We start from the raw sequence: 21,799 nt of genomic DNA on the forward strand, positions 1-21,799 counted from the left end.
TCTCATCTCAAAGTGAAAATCTACAACAGTCCAATGAAAGAGTGGTTCATATGTGTTTTATACTAGATTTGTGTGGGTGTGTGTGTGTGTGTGTGTGTGTGTGTGTATTTTCTGGCGGGGTTAATCTGTAACAGCACATGCCTACATCAACCTACTCAATGAGAATGACTACAATCTACATTTTTCAGGGACGGTGAGTCCGGTAACTGCGGACTATCTCGACCTAAAGGTGTTTTCAGAAGACCATCAGATTCACACAGCCCTACACAGAAAAACTACTGCTTCTACACTCTTTGCCAGCAGTAGCCACCCCCCACAACTCATTAAGAGTATTCCATACGTAGAGTTACTCCGACTCCGAAGGAATTGCTCTAGACTAGAGGACTTTGAGGTGGCAGCGAAGGAATGTGTGAATAGATTTATGACCAGGGGATACGGAGAAGTCCTTTTAAATAACACCTTGAGAAGAGTAAGGGCTATCCCTAGAGATTCCTTGCTGACAACTAAACCGACTACAAGGAACGATTCCATGACATCAACAGTTGGTAAAGGCAAGTTTAGACTAATAACTCCTTTCTCCACTGGAGCTAATGATCTAAGGGCTATGCTCCGTAAGAACTGGCACATTCTCAAAACAGATAACACACTTAAAGATGACCTACCTACCCACCCACTCATAACCTTCAATAACGCCAGATCTTTAAGGGACTATCTGGTAACTAGCCATCTAGAGAAACCACTTCCAAAGAGTAACACCTTAAAAACCATGAGTGGTTTTTACCCATGTGGAAAATGCAAGGCGTGTGCCGGAAGTAAAAGGGTCCTCTCCATAGAAGTACCTGACACTGGTAAGAAACTGCAAATTAAGCAGTTTATTACATGCAGCACACCTTTAGCAGTTTATTGCTTGACCTGCCCGTGTGGCCTCCGCTACATAGGGAGCACAATCAATATGCTTAAACTACGGATCTTAGAACATCTAAGAGCGATTGATAAAGCAGATCAATCTTAACCAGTCGCTCGGCATTTTGCCGAGAAACACAATAGAGACCGTAGTCAGCTGCAATATTTTGGCTTTGACACCATCAAGAACACCGTCAGGGGAGGAGACCGTCTGCGACGATTACGTAGACTAGAATCACGCTATATAATAGACCTTTCCACGAAATGGCCTAGAGGGATGAACAGTGGGGAAGAAATGGTATTTCATCTAGGCAAATGATGTAGGGGTTGCCTGTAATTCTCACTGTATACTGTGTATCTCTATCTGCTGAATTTCTGTGGACTAGCATATGAACTATACATTTTAGGTGCTAACATCAATGGCTAAACATAGAGCTCGGATGTAATTTGGGACTGATTATCCACTGTTGTATAAAATTTCTGGCACACATACGCCCATCTATGGTTCATATTTCGTGCTACAATCACTTATAGGTTCAAAGGGCTCTTTGATTCCTAATAGAAAATGATGTTTGTAAAATTATATATGATGCACGTATGGCACTTTTTCCTTTTCCTTGTTGACTCTTTCAGTTTATACATGATGACACAGACTTTTTTACCAATCTGTTGATGTATAAAATCCAGTGTAAGAATGGGACTCACCTCTAATGATTTTGAATATTTCCGGAGGACTGTTGCCAATCCACGGCTATATCAAACAGTGTAAATGTAACACAATTAATTTCGTACCCCCCACTAGAGCGCTCTCACCTATTTGTAGGTTCAATAATGCTTAGTTCATTTGTTGTGAGCATTGAGTAATGTATATGGTGTAAACTTTACCATTACAAGATGGAGCTCGCACTGGTTGGGAGGTTTTTAGTCCTCTGTTGATGACGACCAAGAGGTGTAACCCCTGCACGATGTCAATGTTGATTACGATAAATGTACCGGTCTGTGCGTGTGGACACACACACTGACGAAGGCAAATCGCCGAAACGCGTCTGTGGTCTAGCTTGTAGTTAATAAACTACTCTGTGGAAAAAGGAACCTCCCGAGTGCTGTCTTTCATTCCTTGGGGATTCGCCTGGATTTGATGAGCGCAATATATATATATATATATATATATATCCAAAACACAGTATCCCACCTGGGGCCAGCCGAACTCGCGGCGGGTGCAACCGGGAAACGGTGGTGGAAACCGCTTGTAACACAGCAAAAACAAGGAGTTCATGGTACTCCCAAGGTCCGGTGCACGCTCGGGTTGTGTGTCGGCTAGAAAGTATCCGCAGACGCGTTTCTGGCTCTTGCCGTCATCAGTGCGGAAAGCCATCAGTAATGCGGCAAAGTTATTTAAACGGAACTGCCATGTGGTTGGTGGATCCTTGGCCAATAAAAGGCCGATGGCGCTCCCATAGCGAAAAACTTTATTGGCAGCCGTAACAACTGTGCCTGCACATCCCCTCGCCTGCCGCTAATAGAACGAAGACGCTGTGAGTGTCACACAATGGTGGAGCACTCTAGCTTTGTATAAGCCACAACCTGCATGGGTCAACAGCGTCCGTAAGCGGCGTTTCGGCAGCCCATATTGAATCCAAAACACAGTATCCCACCTGGGGCCAGCCGAACTCGCGGCGGGTGCAACCGGGAAGCGGTGGTGGAAACCGCTTGTAACACAGCAAAAACAAGGAGTTCATGGTACTCCCAAGGTCCGGTGCACGCTCGGGTTGTGTGTAGGCTAGAAAGTATCCGCAGACGCGTTTCTGGCTCTTGCTGTCATCAGTGCGGAAAGCCGTCAGTAAAGCGGCACAGTTATTTAAACGGAACTGCCATGTGGTTGGTGGATCCTTGGCCAATGAAAGGCCGATGGCGCTCCCATAGCGAAAAACTTTATTGGCAGCCGTAACAACTGTGCCTGCACATCCCCTCGCCTGCCGCTAATAGAACGAAGACGCTGTGAGTGTCACACAATGGTGGAGCACTCTAGCTTTGTATAAGCCACAACCTGCATGGGTCAACAGCGTCCGTAAGCGGCGTTTCGGCAGCCCAAATTGAATCCAAAACACAGTATCCCACCTGAGGCCAGCCGAACTCGCGGCGGGTGCAACCGGGAAGCGGTGGTGGAAACCGCTTGTAACACAGCAAAAACAAGGAGTTCATGGTACTCCCAAGGTCCGGTGCACGCTCGGGTTGTGTGTCGGCTAGAAAGTATCCGCAGACACGTTTCTGGCTCTTGTCGTCATCAGTGCGGAAAGCCGTCAGTAAAGCGGCACAGTTATTTAAACGGAACTGCCATGTGGTTGGTGGATCCTTGGCCAATGAAAGGCCGATGGCGCTCCCATAGCGAAAAACTTTATTGGCAGCCGTAACAACTGTGCCTGCACATCCCCTCGCCTGCCGCTAATAGAACGAAGACGCTGTGAGTGTCAAACAATGGTGGAGCACTCTAGCTTTGCATAAGCCACAACCTGCATGGGTCAACAGCGTCCGTAAGCGGCGTTTCGGCAGCCCAAATTGAATCCAAAACACAGTATCCCACCTGGGGCCAGCCGAACTCGCGGCGGGTGCAACCAACCACATAGCAGTTCCGTTTAAATAACTGTACACCGGACCTTGGGAGTACCATGAACTCCTTGTTTTTGCTGTGTTACAAGCGGTTTCCACCACCGCCTTCCGGTTGCACCCGCCGCGAGTATATAGTTAGGATTTTTTCTCTATGGGAGTTTTGAAAATTCTATGTCTAATAACTTTGGCGTTTGAGTACGGAATCGGCTGAAATTTTCAGGAACATGGAACATTTTGTTTCGGAGCAGCCCCTAAAAATTTGGGGGGGTTTCGTCAAGGGGGGGCCAAGAAAAAAGGGGGTCCCAAAACGCGTTTTTCCCATGTTAATTTCCATGAGGCGGTTGGCCTCACTTTTAGCTCGAACGGCTGAATGGATTTGCACGAAACTTGGCAAAATTGTAGATATGGTTTGCCCGATGTGCCTTTGCTAGGTCTCAATATATGTGCTCCAGTGGATTTTGATAAATTAACGTTCAAAAAAATATATATATCTGTAACAGCTCCGGGTAGCGCTCGGGTTCGCGTACTTGACGCGTAACGGAAATCGTTTTTTTTTTGCGTGGGGAGCCCCCGGTACGCTTTTGTGCAATGGGCGGTGGTAATCTAAATGATAGGGGGGGGGGGCAGCGTTCAAAGCACATCAGCGTGCATAAACACGAAAATGTTTTTATCTACCACGTACTTGACTTATCTCTCTGAGATGCATTCCCTTGTGTTTCGGCAATGGTAGTCTGTTCATTACATAGATCGCCCGAGGGCGGTAGTACAGACCGCGCGTAGGAAAGGGTCAAAAGCCAGGGGTATAGGAGTATGTAACAAGTGAGCCATTTAATTGAAAAAACTAAATGTGACTAACGGTTGCAGGATCAGTGAAGGTTGATTTTTTAATTGAAAGTATAACAGGATCAGTTACAATAAAATCGTCCATACGCACACAATGGGCGAGTATCATGGGTAACATTACTTAGAAGCTTTATTAATACAATAATCAATAATGAAAAATCAACATCAATAGGGTTGTCCGTATTCCCAGTCAGTACCCTTCCCCGCCCGCCATGTGCACAAAGACCGCATACATCCCCCATAACGTCAAGGCTAAGTAACTAGAACGTCATAAGGAGTTGCAAGTCGCTCCCATACTGGCGCCATTTTGGTCGAGGCCAGGCAGGTCCAGAGTATAGTTCAATGTCTCCAATAAGTAGCGGCAGGACCAGAATCCCTTTCGGCAGTTCTGGCTTCGTCATTATGAGCACTAGAAAACAAGACATTCTGGGCAATACCACCCTTGACGCAGCCCTTTATTCTACAAGATGGTGTCTTTCAAAAGCCAGGGGTATAGGAGTATGTAACAAGCAAGCCATTTAATTGAAAAAACTAAACGTGACAAACAGTTGCAGGATCAGTGAAGGTTGATTTTTTAATTGAAAGTATAACAGGATCAGTTACAATAAAATCGTCCATACGCACACCATGGGCGAGTATCATGGGTAACATTACTTCAAAGCTTTATTAATACAATAATCAATAATGAAAAATCGTCATGAATAGGGTTGTCCGTATTCCCAGTCAGTACCCTTCCCCGCCCGCCAAGTGCACAAAGACCGCATACATCCCCCATAACGTCAAGGCTAAGTAACTAGAACGTCATAAGGAGTTGCAAGTCGTTCCCATACTGGCGCCATTTTGGTGGAGGCCAGGCAGGTCCAGAGTATAGTTCAATGTCTCCAATAAGTAGCGGCAGGACCAGAATCCCTTTCGGCAGTTCTGGCTTCGTCATTACGAGCACTAGAAAACAAGACATTCTGGGCAATACCACCCTTGACGCAGCTCTTCATGCTACAAGATGGTGTCTTCCATTCAGAAAATATTGTTGGTAGCATTTTGAAAGGAAAGATAAACAGCCGTTCTCCTAGTGAGTCTCACATTGTTACATTTATGAAGAATGTTGAAGAGTAGTATGTTGAAAATCTGAAGCCATCGTTCTACAAACTCTCAACCAACCTTGGATGGAAAAATCCTGAAGAATGTACAAACTGAAAACCAGTTTTTGTCTGCATAGCATCAGCAGCAACACTTGCGTCAGCTTTGTGTGAAGCCGCCATCTTGATTCAATCAATACCGTCCCCCTGCACACATTCAGGGACCAGGCCGCAGGACGTGTCTTCAGGTCAAACGGATTGTGGGACAAGGTCCAGAATGGAAGAGTTACCAAAAGGCAAAAAGTTCCGCCGGACCCCGGGAGCCGGCCGCCTATGTCGGGGGCGATCTCAGGCCACACCAGGGCAACAAGACTTGGGGAGGGGGCAGGAGCCAAGTGCCCCCTCCCAGTCCGTGCTACCACACCGCCCCTTGGGGGCCTCCGTCAAGCGGTTCAGGGAGGCACCGCAGGCAGCGGTTCTTCAGATCAGTGGCTCTCACCGGCAAGGCTCCCCTCCGTTAGCAGCAATCGTTGGCGCTGTGGTTGCGGCCGGAGGCCCCGCCTAGTCAACGTCCCGGCCTCTCCATGTCGTAGGCCGCAAGAGTGGGCGCAACTCAGCTGGCCGAGCGAGGAATACCGTCCCCCTGCACACATTCAGGGACCAGGCCGCATTGCGAGGGCACCGCAGGACGTGTCTTCAGGTCAAACGGATTGTGGGACAAGGTCCAGAATGGAAGAGTCACCAAAAGGCAAAAAGTTCCGCCGGACCCCGGGAGCCGGCCGCCTATGTCGGGGGCGAGCTTAGGCCACACCAGGGCAACAAGACTTGGGGAGGGGGCAGGGGCCAAGCGCCCCCTCCCAGTCCGCGCCACCACACCGCCCCTCGGGGGCCTCCGTCAAGCGGCTCAGGGAGGCACCGCAGGCAGCGGATCTTCAGATCAGTGGCTCTCACTGGCAAGGCTCCCCTCCATCAGCAGCGATTGTTGGCGCTGTGGTTGCGGCCGGAGGCCCCGCCTAGTCAACGCCTCGGTCTCTCCATGTCGTAGGCTGCAAGAGTGGGCGCAACTCAGCTGGCCGAGCGAGACTTGGGGAGGGGGCAGGAGCTAAGCGCCCCCTCCCAGTCCGCGCCACCACACCGCCCCTCGGGGGCCTCCGTCAAGCGGTTCAGGGAGGCACCGCAGGCAGCGGTTCTTCAGATCAGTGGCTCTCACCGGCAAGGCTCCCCTCCGTCAGCAGCAATCATTGGCGCTGTGGTTGTGGCCGGAGGCCCCGCCTAGTCAACGCCCCGGCCTCTCCATGTCGTAGGCCGCAAGAGTGGGCGCAACTCAGCTGGCCGAGCGAGACTTGGGGAGGGGGCAGGAGCCAAGCGCCCCCTCCCAGTCCACGCCACCACACCGCCCCTCGGGGGCCTCCATCAAGCGGCTCAGGGCACCACCGCAGGCAGCGGTTCTTCAGATCACAACAGAGTCTCATGCTCGATCGATTGAGCTGGCCGAATCAGGCAACAAGAAGGTGTGGGGGGGGCACCTCTTGCTCAACCACCACCTGAGGAGGTGGTACTCTCTTCCTAGGAGGTGGTGGTGGTGGTGGGGATGCACCAGCTGAAGCTACAACACTTGCTATTGCTAAGTGATGAAAAAAGGTCTTCCTCTCACAAAGATGAAAGTCAGAGTGAGGAAACAAGGAGGGGTTTTCTTCATTTGGGACAAAAAATAGTTCTAAACCAATGAAAAGTGTTATTTTTAGGTCACATGACCTAGCCGTACATCATTAGGAACCCAAAAGTGAAATGAACCAATGAAAAGTTTTATTAACAAGTCACATGACCTGTTATGCTTACGTTACGCGATCCGCGCCGCGCCCCGGATCGCTTCCGGGAAGCTGCGCTTTGCGCCTCGCGCACCGGAGCACTTCCGGGTACGCTAACACGGTGCGTCATATGACGCATTACGCGACAACGCAGGTCCAGAATATAGTCAAAATGTCTCCACCAACCAGCGGTCGGAACAGAACCCCTTTCAGCAGTCCAAAAAGTTCTGTTAAATGACAACAGAAGGGACAGGCAACAAGAACCATCAGTCAAAGAGGGGAGGGCAAGATCTTCTCTACCGGGTCACGTTGGGGCTCCACCGGAACTGATCGAATTGGTAGTCTACAGTGTTTCTGGATGTTTCAGACTGAAGCTGGCGTCAGCATGAGAGCACCCCGTGGCTACGTCGTGGCCATTCCGCGAGCAATCATGGCAGTCGCTCCCCACCGGAAGTCTGCGGGAGTCGGGGGCCCCGGTGACTCTTGTAGAATCTTCAAGGCTGAGGGGACGCTTTTGGGAATGGGGCCCATGCCCTAGCAGTCAAGCGTCCGAGTTCCAGGGTTGCCCAGAGCCATCCTTGCAGGCCAGGCCTAAGTCTGTGGAGCCGACCGCCATTTCGTGAGCTCCGTGGCAGCCGCCTGTCGCTGTACCGCAAGAGTGGGTGCAATTCAGCCGGATGGCGGGTGAGACGATGTAATAGCAAGAGCAGGCGCAATTCAGCTGGCCGAGCGAGGCACTGTGCCGCAAGAGCGGGCGCAACTCTGTTGGCCGAGTGAAGTGCTGGGGTGTAGCTGAGAAACCTCCATCTGGGGAGGTGGGGGAGGCTCGTTCGGGCCGCCTCTCCCTTCCAGTGCACCCCACGCCGTCTCCTGGCGCAGGTATATGTGATGGTCGGACCAGGGCACCGCAGGACGTGTCTTCAGGTCAAACGGATTGTGGGACAAGGTCCAGAATGGAAGAGTCACCAAAAGGCAAAAAGTTCCGCCTGACCCCGGGAGCCGGCCGCCTATGTCGGGGGCGATCTCAGGCCACACCAGGGCAACAAGACTTGGGGAGGGGACAGGAGCCAAGCGCCCCCTCCGAGTCCGCGCCACCACACCGCCCCTCGGGGGCCTCCATCAAGCGGCTCAGGGAGGCACCGCAGGCAGCTCTTCTTCAGATCAGTGGCTCTCAGAGTAGTCGGGGAGAAATCCCGGGAACAGCGGCATGCATTTGGATCGATGTTGCAGCAGGCTGCCATGTAAATAGTTATTTAATAAAACGTTTTACCCTGTTACTTTGCTGGTGTGTTGTATATATTTATAATATTTGCATAGGGTTTGTCGTTGTTTTGGGCGGGGTGGGCGGCGGAGCCGAGTTGTCTTGCAGCCATCATGGCGTCGTGCTCAGTTCCTCTCACTAGTTTCATATTTCTCATGAGGTGTTGTTCCTAATGTTTCTATTTTAGCGAGGTCAAAAAGAGATCCCATTAGTGGCCTACTGATTTTGCTTGATTCCTTTTGTTTTTTCTAACGATTTTTCACTATCTGCAAAGACTAAACAGAGTATTGCGACTCTGTGCTTGTTTGTAAATAGAGAATGAACCAAAGAGAACCAATTCCAAAACAGTAAATGCTTGGATAAGAATCAATCAAATGGAGAGGGAAGCAGGCACGACGGATTACAACGGGGGCAAAGGCCTGCGTTACCTACCCTTCACTAACTTCAAAGAGAGAAAACTCCTAAAAGAAAAGAGGGGGGGGCAGCGTTCAAAGCACATCAGCGTGCATAAACACAAAAATGTTTTTACCTACCACGTACTTGACATTTTAAAGCTTTTGATATTTGCTATTAAAAAACCATTGAAATTCACTGAAAAAACCATAGGTTATAGACCATATATAGTTAGGAATTAGCATTTACAAAACCTTGAAAATTCACTGAAAAAACCATAGGTTATAGACCATATATAGTTAGGGATTAGCATTTACAAAACCTTATTTTACTCACACAAAACCATTGAAATTCCATATATAGTTAGTTGCACTAACTGTATATCGCGCACCCGCAATCCACTGCTGATGATGTCACATATTACATCATTCATGACATGGTCAGTGACATCACTGATGACATCACTGATGACATCACTCATGTGATAATACGATGAACCTCTTCAGACTCTAATATAACTTTACATACACTCAGTGTAAACAGACACTCACAGACTGTCACTCATCCATGGAGTTACTCACACACCTGGTCAGTCATGCAAAGAATCAATCACACCTCCATTTCCTCAACTATACAGTTATACACACCTTACTTATTCAAAAATATTCTAACACATATTTACTCTCTTATACAATCCCTGATACAAGCTCACAATGATCCATATAGCCACTCACACATTCACTGGCTCTTATCCACAGTTATTTATATATGTCAACTCTCACATGTACTGTGTTTACATATGTACTTACTTGCATATGTAGCACTGAGATATCCATTCACTCACCAACACACCCATGCACAGTCAACCGCCCATATAGCTGTTTCCACATGCACTCTTGAACTCATACACCTAGTGAATCAACTGCTTACACATCTATGCACAGAGTCACACACCTCCCAGCCACCCACACACACACTCAGCCTCCCATTCAAATACTTGGGCAACCAATCAATAACCCATATAGCCACTCATATAGCTTCTGATCAACACATGCAGCAGCTTACACACCAACAGACATACTGATGCACACATTCAGACAGTTTAGTCACTAACCCATGAATTTAGTAAGACACATTTAATCACTCACTCATACAGTCAGTCACGCACCTACTAAATCCTTCATCCAGACACTTATACATCCACTCATTCTTCAATATGTAAGACATATTTTAACTTTACAGAAACATACAGTCACTGGATGTTGTCATCAGTGATGTCATCAGTGATGTCACTGACCATGTCATGAATGATGTAATATGTGACATCATCAGCAGTGGATTGCGGGTGCGCGATATATAGTTAGTGCAACTAACTATATATGGAATTTCAATGGTTTTGTGTGAGTAAAATATGGTTTTGTAAATGCTAATCCCTAACTATATATGGTCTATAACCTATGTTTTTTTCAGTGAATTTTCAAGGTTTCGTAAATGCTAATTCCTAACTATATATGGTCTATAACCTATGTTTTTTTCAGTGAATATATATATATATACACTTAAAAAACCAGAGGTTTCACACACATTATAGTTAGGAATTAGGATTTAAAAAACATTTGAAATTCACTGAAAAAACCATAGGTTTCACACCAGTTATAGTTAGCTGGACATTTTACTCATACAAAACCATTGAAATTCCCCTATTATAGTTAGTTGTACTCACTATAACTCGTGCGCCCGCAATCCACTGCTGATGAAGTCACATATTACATCATTCATGGCATGGTCAGTGACATCACTGATGACATCACTGATGACATCTCAAATGACATCACTGATGACATCACTGGTGACATCATCCATGTGACAATCAAATACACCTCAGCACACACTAGTATAATCTTTCATCACTCACTGTAAAATAGAAAGTGCCATATTTGAAACCATTGACACACCCATAGACATTTCTAAACACCCACTCAGCTATTCATAGAACTATACACACATCTAATCACTTACCTATAGATTCAGTGTTATATGCAGTGAATAATCAACAGAACACTATCAAATATACTTATACGCCTATTTCAACATTACACACCAGCACACAGTGAATTCACTTATAAAGACATCCTTCTGACTTATGCAAACAATTAATTATACTTACATTTACTCATCTACACACTTATACAAACACCACATCATCTATTTATATAGATAGTAACTCACACTTCGTGTGTTATAAAATCAATATTACAAGTATACAGTTATCCATATAGTGACTCATACAATCACTAAGTCTTAAGCACACTTAATTAGATATAACTGTCACATACACTGCCTTTTTTTCAAGTTTAATGGAGATGAACCATTGAGAGAAATATTTAATCACCACCACACCCATAAACATATACACTCACTGAAAAAACTGTTATAACATATAGTCCTAACCTCATATACCTACTGAACGAACTATTCACACATTTATGGGCAATCACACACCCCCACCAAACCACATAGACAATCATTTAACCATACAAATACTCAGTTAAGAAACCAATAACCAATCTAGGGCCCGATTCACAGAACTAACTTAAGACAAAATCCTAAACTTACTACCATTTTGGTATTCACAGAAGGCACTTACTCATTTTGGTATTCACAGAAGGCACTTACTCATTTCGGTATTCACAGAAGTTAGGAGTCCTAACTTTAAGACTCTTAAATGCCTTCTGTGAATACCGAAAGTCTTAAAATTAGGATTTTTCACAATTTAGTAGTAGTAAAGTTAGGACTCCTAACTTTAGGACTCCTAAATGCCTTCTGTGAATACCGAAAGTCTTAAAATTAGGATTTTTCTCAGTTTAGTAGTAGTAATTTTAAGACTTTCGGTATTCACAGAAGGCATTTAGGAGTCCTAAAGTTAGGAGTCCTAGCTTTACTACTACTAAATTGCAAAAAATCGCAATTTTAATACTTTCGGTATTCACAGAAGGCATTTAGGAGTCCTAAAGTTAGGACTCCTAACTTCTGTGAATACCGAAAGGAGTAAGTGCCTTCTGTGAATACTAAAATGAGTAAATGCTTTCTGTGAATACCAAAATTGTAGTAAGTTTAGGATTTTGTCTTAAGTTAGTTCTGTGAATCGGGCACATAGTCTTTAACATAGCAATTAAGACTTTCACACAGTTTAGTAACTACACATTATACATAGTGAGACTCTACAAATTAGTCAAGGAAACAATCAATGACACTGTTACTAAATCCACCATTCACACATTTATATTTATATATCCACTCATTCTTCAATACAAAGTAGTGTATTTATAATACATATTTAAATATCAAAGCAAACCACATTCACTGGATGATGTCATCAGTGATGTCATTTGAGATGTCATCAGTGATGTCATCAGTGATGTCACTGACCATGTCATGAATGATGTAATATGTGACATCATCAGCAGTGGATTGCGGGCGCGCGAGTTATAGTGAGTACAACTAACTATAACGGGGGAATTTCAATGGTTTTGTATGAGTAAAATATCCAGCTAACTATAACTGGTGTGAAACCTATGGTTTTTTCAGTGAATTTCAAAGGTTTTTTAAATGCTAACTCCTAACTATAACGTGTGTGAAACCTCTGGTTTTTTAAGTGAATTTCAAAGGTTTTTTAAATGCTAATTTTAAAATGTATCAATTATTATATTTATTTGTTATTATACAAATGTTCTATATTTTCACACAATGTTGCAAACCAAACCAGCAAGGGTGTTTGACTTCTCAATATACCAGCTTATCCTGTGAAATTTTCCTTTCAATGACTTTTTCTCAACCATTAGCATTACTCCTTTTAAAAAACAGTAACATGCACCCTAGTTTTCAATGTTGAATTTTCAGAAACCACCAATCATTTCTTTTTTTTCAAGTGCACTGAATCTCATCCACATTTTTTCTAAACACCTACTTTTCAAACTGCCATTTCATTTCCAGAGCCCATCTGAGTACAACCAGATCTCCTTTCAAGATGCTTAGAGTGTGGATTGTGGGACACAGCTATATTTTCTGGAGTGAAAGGTATGCAGCAAATAGATGCTTTCTCAACCTTGATTTACCAAATGTGGATATTATGTGGATTGGCCAGAGAGGATTGAGATGTCACCAATTGATCCCATTGGTAAAATCCTTTTTGCATCTCCCACACCCTGACCTCATAATTGTGCACTGTGGTGGCAATGACCTAGGCACTTTCACTGGGGTAGGTCTGGAAATGCTTTTAAAGGACACCTTTGGGCAATTGATGTCACTTTTTCCACAAACTGCCTTTGTATATTCTAATATATGCCAAAGGCAGAAATGGAGCTGGTCCAACCAATATTGTCCGCAGATTGAGAAAGCAAGGAAACATGTGAATAAGTCTGTTTCTGCTTTCCTCAGAGACTATGGTATGGGTTATATATAGCACAACAACTTGCGTTACAACATGCAAGGCTTTTATAGAGGAGACGGTGTACATTTCACAGATGAGGGGAACAGAGACTTCCTCTTGAACTTTAGACTCTGCATCGGTACTTACTTGTAGGTACAAAAAACACTCAATGAACACAACAGCTCTTTTAAGAGCCAACCAACATCTAAACACTCAAACTTGTTATTTAACTGTATTTTTTTGTCTTTTTTTGCCGACGTACGTGCACCGTGCTCGTACGGGTGCGTGCACCGTGATTTAAAAAAAATGCTTTTTTTGACCTTCGGGGTCCTTCCGGGACCCCTTGAGAAGACCTAGGGGGTCAGGGAGTCTCTACCCCGCCCCTTTTCACGTTCTCCACTTTTGTTTTTGGCTCCCTTGTGCCTCGGAGACACAAAATGGCGGCCAAAACTTCCTGGTTTCGACCGATTGGAATGTTGACAGATGTCAAACAGCAAATCAGAATTCTGCTCGCACACACCCGATACGCGCACTGTACGTTCATGGTGCTCGCACGGAGCCCGCAGGGTGCGCGCACGGTGCACGCTCCTAGATATATATATATTTTTTCTTTTGATTTTCTCAGGAACTACTGGAGGGATTTACACCATTTAAGCAAAAGCGTGATCTGCGAATCAGACTCTACAATTTTGCCAAATTTCTTGTAATTCCATTCAGCAGTTCGGGCTGTAGCCGTGTCTAATCGTCCTATGGAAAATAACATGGGGAAAACATGTTTTGGGACCCCCCTTTTTTCTCAGCCCCCACTTGACAAATCCCCCCAAAACTTTCAGGGAAGGAGCGGAGTAGAGCGGACGATCTTCTTTGAGAAATTCGCGAAGATTCATCAACCGGCGCCAAAGTTATTCCAAATAGAATGTTGCGGATTTCCTATGGAAACTAGGCCCTAACTATAACTACCTACTGGCGACCACCAGTAGGTAATTCACTGAAAAAACCATAGGTTTCAGGGGTGTTATGGTTAGCTGGACATTTCACTCGTTCAAAACCATAGAAATTCCTCCGTTATAGTTAGTTCTGTTAACTATAACTTGTGCGCCCGCAATGCACTGCTGATGACGTCACATATTACATCATTCATCACATGGTCAGTGACATCACTTATGACATCATCTAGTGAATGTGGTTTTGTTTGAAATTTAAATATGTATTATATATATATACCAATCTGTATTGTAGAATGAGTGGATATATAATTGTCTGGATGGAGGATTTAGTAGCTGTGTGACTGACTGTTTTAGTGAGTAATTAAAAGTGTCTCACTAAATACATGCAAAACACACAAGATGATGGACGTAATGTTGCACAATGGCAAAACATTGACCCGCTGTCACAGATCTGGGTGTAATCCATCGTTATTTTGCTCACCAAGCCACCCCAGGTTCAGACATGGCCATATGCAAATCAGCCTTGACTCTGTGCCTCATGGGAACTGTCCAGCCCGAACTGCGAAGCCATGTCTTCCCTGGACCGGAATCAAGCATCCTAGGACCGGTTTCTGACTATCAGCTGTCTTCAGCCAGGATGTGCCACTGCGCTGCGTTGCAGAGAAGTGGCCCAGGCCGTGCCCCTTTTTATACCTCTCTGCAACACAGCATTGTGGCGCTTACTGGAGGCACCCAGTGGGCTACTTGGATCCCAGGGACCCTCACTATTCAGGGGGACTTAATCTCCCAAATTAAAACGAACACAGGGCGCGTTTAGACAGTGGTGAAGGGAGGGGATGGTGTAGGAAAGTGGCTCTATATATAGTGGACCAAAGTAAAATCAGCCAAACTACGAACTCCGATTTACTCACCTGTTATCAGGAGAGAACTCAGTGCTGCATCTTTGAGCTCAGTTCTGATCTTGAAAAATAATTTTAACCATACTTAATAGTAACTTGAATTTCCTTCTATAGGCTTACATTGACTGGTTTCACTTGGAAATTCTTCTTAGTGTGTAGTTTTGGAACATACAAATATTCCTCTAAAATCAGCCAAACTACGAATTCCGATTTACTCACCTGTTATCAGGAGAGACCTCAGTGCTGCAGCTTTGAGCCCAGTACTGATCCTTTTGGGGTTGCTGTTATGAACAGCCTGAAAATGCCATGCAACAGGATAATTCTGATCCTTGTTTGTGATAGCTCTTAAGTGTTGTAAAATTCGCTTGTGCACCTGCAGTTTGGTACTACCTGTATACTTTAGGTGGCATTCGCATTCTAGGACATAAACACAGTATTCTGTTTTACATGTTAGGTGTTGCTTAATTTCTCTTGTAGTCCCAGAAAATGCTGTTATATAGGTTTTAGTGTTTGTTCCAAACTGACAAGCCTTGCAGGTTAAACATCTGTAAAAACCTCTTCTGGAAGGCAGCCAGTTATCTTATTTAAAACTCTCCTGACTGTTTCTAGCTAACATATTCCCCATACTCTTTACTCTTCGAAAGGCTATAGCTGGATTTGAGGGCATTAGGTATATATATATATATATATATATATATATATATATATATATATATATATATATATATATATATATATATATATATATATATATATATATATATTACCTATTGGCGGTCGCCAGTAGGTATATATAGTTAGGATTATTTCTCTATGGAACTTTTGAAAATTCTATGTCTAATAACTTTGGCGTTTAAGGACGGAATCGGCTGAAATTTTCAGGAAAATGGCACATTTTGTGTCTGAGCAGCCCCTGAAAATTTGGGGGGGGGGTTCGTCAAGGGGGGGCCGAGAAAAAAGGGGGGTCCCAAAACGCGTTTTTCACATGTTAATTTCCATAGGGCGTTTGGCCTAACTTTTAGCTCAAACGGCTGAATGGATTTACACGAAACTTGGCAAAATTGTAGGGACTGTTAGCCCGATGTGCCTTTGCTGGGTCTCAATATATGTGCTTCAGTGGATTTTGAGAAATTAACGTTTTAAAAAATTTATATATCTGTGACAGCGTCCCAGATAGCGCTCCAGATCGCGTACTTTTCGCGTCACGGAGCTTTGCGAAGCGATGCTGATTGGATCTCCGGTGTCTGTCAACATTCTAAACAGTCCGGTGCGGCCGCCATCTTGCCTCTCGGTAGGATCGAGAGACAAGAAGAGGTGAAAAACAAAGGGGGAATTTAATGAAAGGGGGCAAGGTAGACCCCTCTTGACCCCCTAGGAATGATGTTGGGGTTATTAAAGGGTCCCATGGGGAAAATAAAAAAAATTTAATTTTTCACGGTAGAAGCGCTTCTCGGTTCGCAAATTAACGGCTGAATGGATTTGCACGAAACTTGGCAAAATTATAGGGACTGTTAGCCCGATGTGCCTTTGCTGGGTCTCAATATATGTGCTCCAGTGGATTTTGAGAAATTAACGTTTAAAAAACAGGTATATCTTTGACAGTGTCCCAGATAGCGCTACAGATCGCGTACTTTTCGCGTAAGGGAGCTTTGCGTAGCGAAGCTGATTGGCTCTCCGGTGTCTGTCAACATTCTAAACAGTCCGGTGCGGCCGCCATCTTGTCTCTCGGTAGGATCGAGAGACAAGAAGAGGTGAAAAACGAAGGGGGAATTTAATGAAAGGGGCTAGGTAGACCCCTCTTGATCCCCTAGGAATGATGTTGGGGTTATTAAAGGGTCCCGTGGGGAAAATAATAAAAATTTGATTTTTCGCGGTAGAAGCGCTTCTCGGCTCGCGAACCGGGTCGCAAACTGGTAGCGAAATGTGAATTCGCCATTTTGTGTTTCGATTTCATTAAATTACCAGGTATAAGGGGGTACGGGAGACGTATCCTGACCCCTTTTGTTTTCTGAGGGTGGCTGAGGAGGCACATATATGTTGATACATGTCTTCCAGCGGCTGTGCGTGAGCGTTTTTTGTTTTTGTTTTTGCTGCGGGACGTCTGTTAACGTTCGATTCAATGGAAATCAGGAACTGTTGACCGCCATTTTGTCACTGCGAGTAAATATTTTGTTTTAAATAATTGTTATAAATTAATCCTTATTGATAAACATTGTCTGCGCCATCTTGTCTTTTTTGCAATGCCACACTTTTGTTGAGCACGGCAGCCATTTTAGATGCCTTGACCAGACCCACTCTCTGCACGCCGCCGATCCTCAGCATGGCTCCTCACCCTCGCAAGCATCTCCCCCACGCACTGGTCACCCCGCTCTCTCTCTCATGCATGGGCCAGAAACCTCCTCCCATGTGCGCTGCTCTTCCCTGAGAATCACACCCTGTGCCCGCCCGACACCACCCTTTCACCCTATTTACTACCGCACCCTCTGACACTCCTCTTCCTCTGTGTCCGATTGTTCATGCCGGTCCCAGGCTATCACCTAGCCCTGCAGATGTAGTTTATGGCCCCAGCTGTAGAGAATCACCCCTCTTCAAAGGAGTTACAGTAGATCAAGGCCCCCACCCGATGAGATCCGTCACACCACACGCGTTCCTACTATCTGATAACCATCCTGTATTGTGCTTGGGGAGGGGATTCTCACTGTGAGGGAGTGTGGGACCGAGCCTGAAGCGGAAGATTCCAGGGATGCCTCTTTGTACATCAAAGTTTTTACAATTATGTGTCACATTATAAATATATAGCACTCCAACAAAGTAGGATTATAACACTTTAATAACTTTTAAATATATAGAACGCAACAAAAACAGTAAATACATTTAAACATTTTTTTGAAAAAAGAAGCAACAATGGTCAGTAGCTGTGTTTTGTGCGAATAGTCCCAAGGCAGCACAACGTGCTGAGTTGTGGACGGCACCGAGGTGATGTTACCTGGGTGCCGCACTGGTTTTTGGTATCCTACAATGCAGCTCCGAAAAACGGCGTGGGGCGTCCCGAGGGGTGCGCGGGGAGGCCTCGTCAGTAGCGGTCTGTTGTGCGAATAGTCCCAAGGCAGCAGAACGCGCTGGGATGTGGATGGCACCCAGGTGATGTCCAGTAAGTTGTCGCACTGGTTTTGGTATCCTACAATGCTGCTCCGAAAAACGTTGTGGGGCGCCCCGGGGGGGGGGGGGGAGGCGGCGTGAACGGGCCTCCCCAGGTGGCGGCTCGTGTGCTGTAGTGGGGCGCCCCTTTACCGTTTCAGTTGCCATTCCGCCCGCTTTTGGTACACTGTGCCACAATCCGCCATTCAGCTGAGTTGCACCCACTCTTGCGGTTCAGCGATAGGCGGCTGCCACAGGACTCTCAAAATGGCGACAGGCTCTTTCCTTTTTGGGCCTGGTCCACTAAAATGGCCCTGGGACACCTCTGAACTCGGACGCTTGTCTGCTAGGTCTTGGACCCCATTCTCGAAAGCGTCCCCTCAGCCGTGAAGATTTTACAAAAGTCTTGTGGGCCCTCGACTCCTGCAGGCTTCCGGTGGGGAGCGGCTGCCATGATTGCTCACGGAATGACCACGACGGAGCCACGAGATGGTGGTGCTCTCATGCTGACGCCAGCTTCAGTCTGAAACATCCAGAAACAAGGTGGGGCTTTCATCGTTTTGGAAAAAAAATGTTCTAAACCAATGAAAAGTGTTATTTTTAGGTCATATGACCAAGCCTTCCATCATTAGGAAACCAAAAGTAAAATGAACCAATGAAAAGTTTTATAAACAAGTCACATGACCTGTTATGTGGCATAGGGCTATATAAAGCGTAGAAAATCCGTTGGCACGTGAGGCGGCATCAGTAGCGGACCGATGTGCAAATAGGCTGAAGGCAGCACAACGCGCCGAGATCCGGATGGCACCGAGGTGGTGTCCAGCAAGTTGCTGCACTGGTATGGCTATCCTACAATGCTGCGCTGAAAGACAGCGTGGGGTGCCCAGGGGGAGGCGGCGCGAACGGCCCTCTTCCGCCTCTCCAGGTGGAGGCACCTCATCTGCAGTGCGGCGCCCCTTAGCGTTTCACACGCCGGCCAACAGAGTTGGGTCCGCACTTGCTGCTACATTAGGCCGAAGGCAGCCCAACGCAAAGAGATCCGGATGGCACCGAGGTGGTGTCCAGCAAGTTTCCGCACTGGTGTGGCCATCCTACAATGCTGCGCCGAAAGTCGGCGTGGGGTCCTGTGAGATGGTGTCAGTAGCGGACCGATGTGTGAATAGGCCAGAACCAGCACAAGGCGCCAAGATCCGGATGGCACCGAGGTGGTGTCATAGTTGAGAGTTCTGAGCAGCTCTTGTAACACTGTCTGAAGCTTATTTGCACCTGCTGCAGCTTCACTATTGCCTTGGTGTGGCCAAAGATCGCTCATGACATAGGCGGCCGGCTCCCGGGGTCCGGCGTAAGTTTTTCCTTTTCCTTTCTGCATCTTGTCCCACAATCCGTTTGACCTGAAGACACAACCAGGTCCCTGAATGTGTGCAGGGGGACGCTATTGATTGAATCAAAATGGCGGCTTCACACAAAGCTGACTCAAGCGTTCCTGCTGATGCTATACAGACAAAAACTGGTTTTCAGTTTGTATATTCTTCTGGATTTTTCCATCCAAGGCTGGTTGAGAGTTTGTAGAACAATGGCTTTAGATTTTCAACATACTACTCTTCAACATTCTTCCTAAATGTAACAATGTGAGACTCACAAGGAGAACGGCTGTTTATCTTTCCTTTCAAAATGCTGCCAACAATATTTTCTGAATGGAAGACACCACAAGGCGCTGAGATCCGGTTGGCACCTAGGTGTTGTCCAGCAAGTTGCCGCACTGGTGTGGCCATCCTACAATGCTGCGCCGAAAGTCGGCGTGGTGGTTGCATAACCTTGATATCATGAGATACGTATGCAGTTTTGAAGCACATGGCAGGCAGGGACGAGAAATGTTTGAATATTTCGACATCCCTATTGATATTAAGTTCTGATGTGTTGTTGATTACTGTACTATTGAAAGTTCGAATTAACGTCGCCCATGGTACTTGCCCGCAAATGTATATCTAGATAATTTTATTGTAAGTGGTCTTGTCGTATTTTAATTACAAAATGTACGTCCACCGATTTCGCAACTGTTAGACACCTTAGTTCTTGCAACCTAATGGCCCGCCCGTTACGTTCCTCTACAGTGTAAATGTCTCCTCATCATATACGATTACAGTTTGCTCCGTGGCCAGCCCACGTGGTTATAGGCCCGTATTTGTATACTTACATTTTCACAATAAAGGTTTTTAAAACAAAACATGGTAGTAGTATTTACATTGGTGAAGTTTTTAATTTTAGTCACTGTTTTCGAATCAGTAAAAGGCAAGTGAAATAAAGCAGTCCAATTACATGACTGATAAAAGGTATAATACGCAGGAACGAAGTAAAGATAAATGGTCAAGGGCTGTTGTGTTTTCTACTCCTGCAACATAAAGTGATAGATAAGAATCTGATATTCAGGCCTATCGGCGACTAAGACAGCAGGCCGAGCCTCTTTTGCTCAACGGCTCCGTCATGGGACGAAGAAACGTCCTTTTTCTCGAAAACTGAATATATTTTACTTGCAGGACAGTTGTAAATTTTCCGGGAAAGTACATTAGCCTGGAACATTATAACATATATGTTTAAGAAAAAATAATGTTCGAAAGCAATAAAAAGTGTAATTTTTAGGTCATATGACGAAGCCTTTCATCATTAGAATAACAAAAGTAAAATGAACCAATGAAAAGTTTTATTAACAAGTCACATGACCTGTTATGCTTACGTTACGCGCTGCGCGCCGCGCCCCGGATCGGTTCCGAGAAGCTGCGCTTCGCGCACCGGAGCACTTCCGGGTGCGCTAACGCTGCGTGTCATATGACGCATTACGCGACAACGTAGGTCCAGAATATAGTCAAAATGTTTCCACCAACCAGCGGTCGGAACACAACCCCTTCCAGCAGTCTAAAAAGTTTTGTTAAATGACAACAGAAGGGACAGGCAACAAGAACCATCAGTCAAAGAGGGGAGGGCAAGTTCTTCTCTACCGGGTCACGTTGGGGCGTTATCGGAACTGATCGAATTGGTAGTCTACAGTGTTTCTGGATGTTTCAGATTGAAGCTGGTGTCAGCATGAGAGCACCACCATCTCGTAGCTCTGTCGTGGCCATTCCGCGAGCAATCATGGCAGGCGCTCCCCACCAAAAGCGAGCGGGAGTCGGGGGTCCCCAAGATTTTTGTAGAATCTTCAAGGCTGAGGGGACGCTTTCGAGAATGAAGCCCAAGCCCTAGCAGACAAGCGTTCGAGTTCCAAGGTGTCCCAGGGCAATTTCAGTGGACCACGCCCAAATCTGAAGAGCCGGCCACCATATTGAGAGTTCTGTGGCAGCCGCCTATCGCTGCACCGCAAGAGCGGGAGCAATTCAACTACATGGTGAGCGAGACGCTGTAGTCGGAAGAGCGGGCGGTAAACAGCTGAGTGGCGGAAGAGGCACAGTGTAGCAAAAGCGGGCGGAATGGCAACTGAAACGGTAAAGAGGCGCCCCACTA

The 21,799-nt window shown here is 45.8% G+C and overlaps 1 protein-coding gene across 1 annotated transcript in view; it reads right to left on the minus strand.

The window, feature by feature from the left end:
- RERGL (RERG like) overlaps positions 1–21,799 on the minus strand; it is a 321,184-nt gene that overhangs the window by 3,321 nt on the left and 296,064 nt on the right. The gene's annotated exons all lie outside the window — the stretch shown is intronic.

This window comes from Lissotriton vulgaris, chromosome 1_1, assembly GCF_964263255.1.
Source record: "Lissotriton vulgaris chromosome 1_1, aLisVul1.2, whole genome shotgun sequence".
Taxonomy (NCBI): domain Eukaryota; kingdom Metazoa; phylum Chordata; class Amphibia; order Caudata; family Salamandridae; genus Lissotriton; species Lissotriton vulgaris.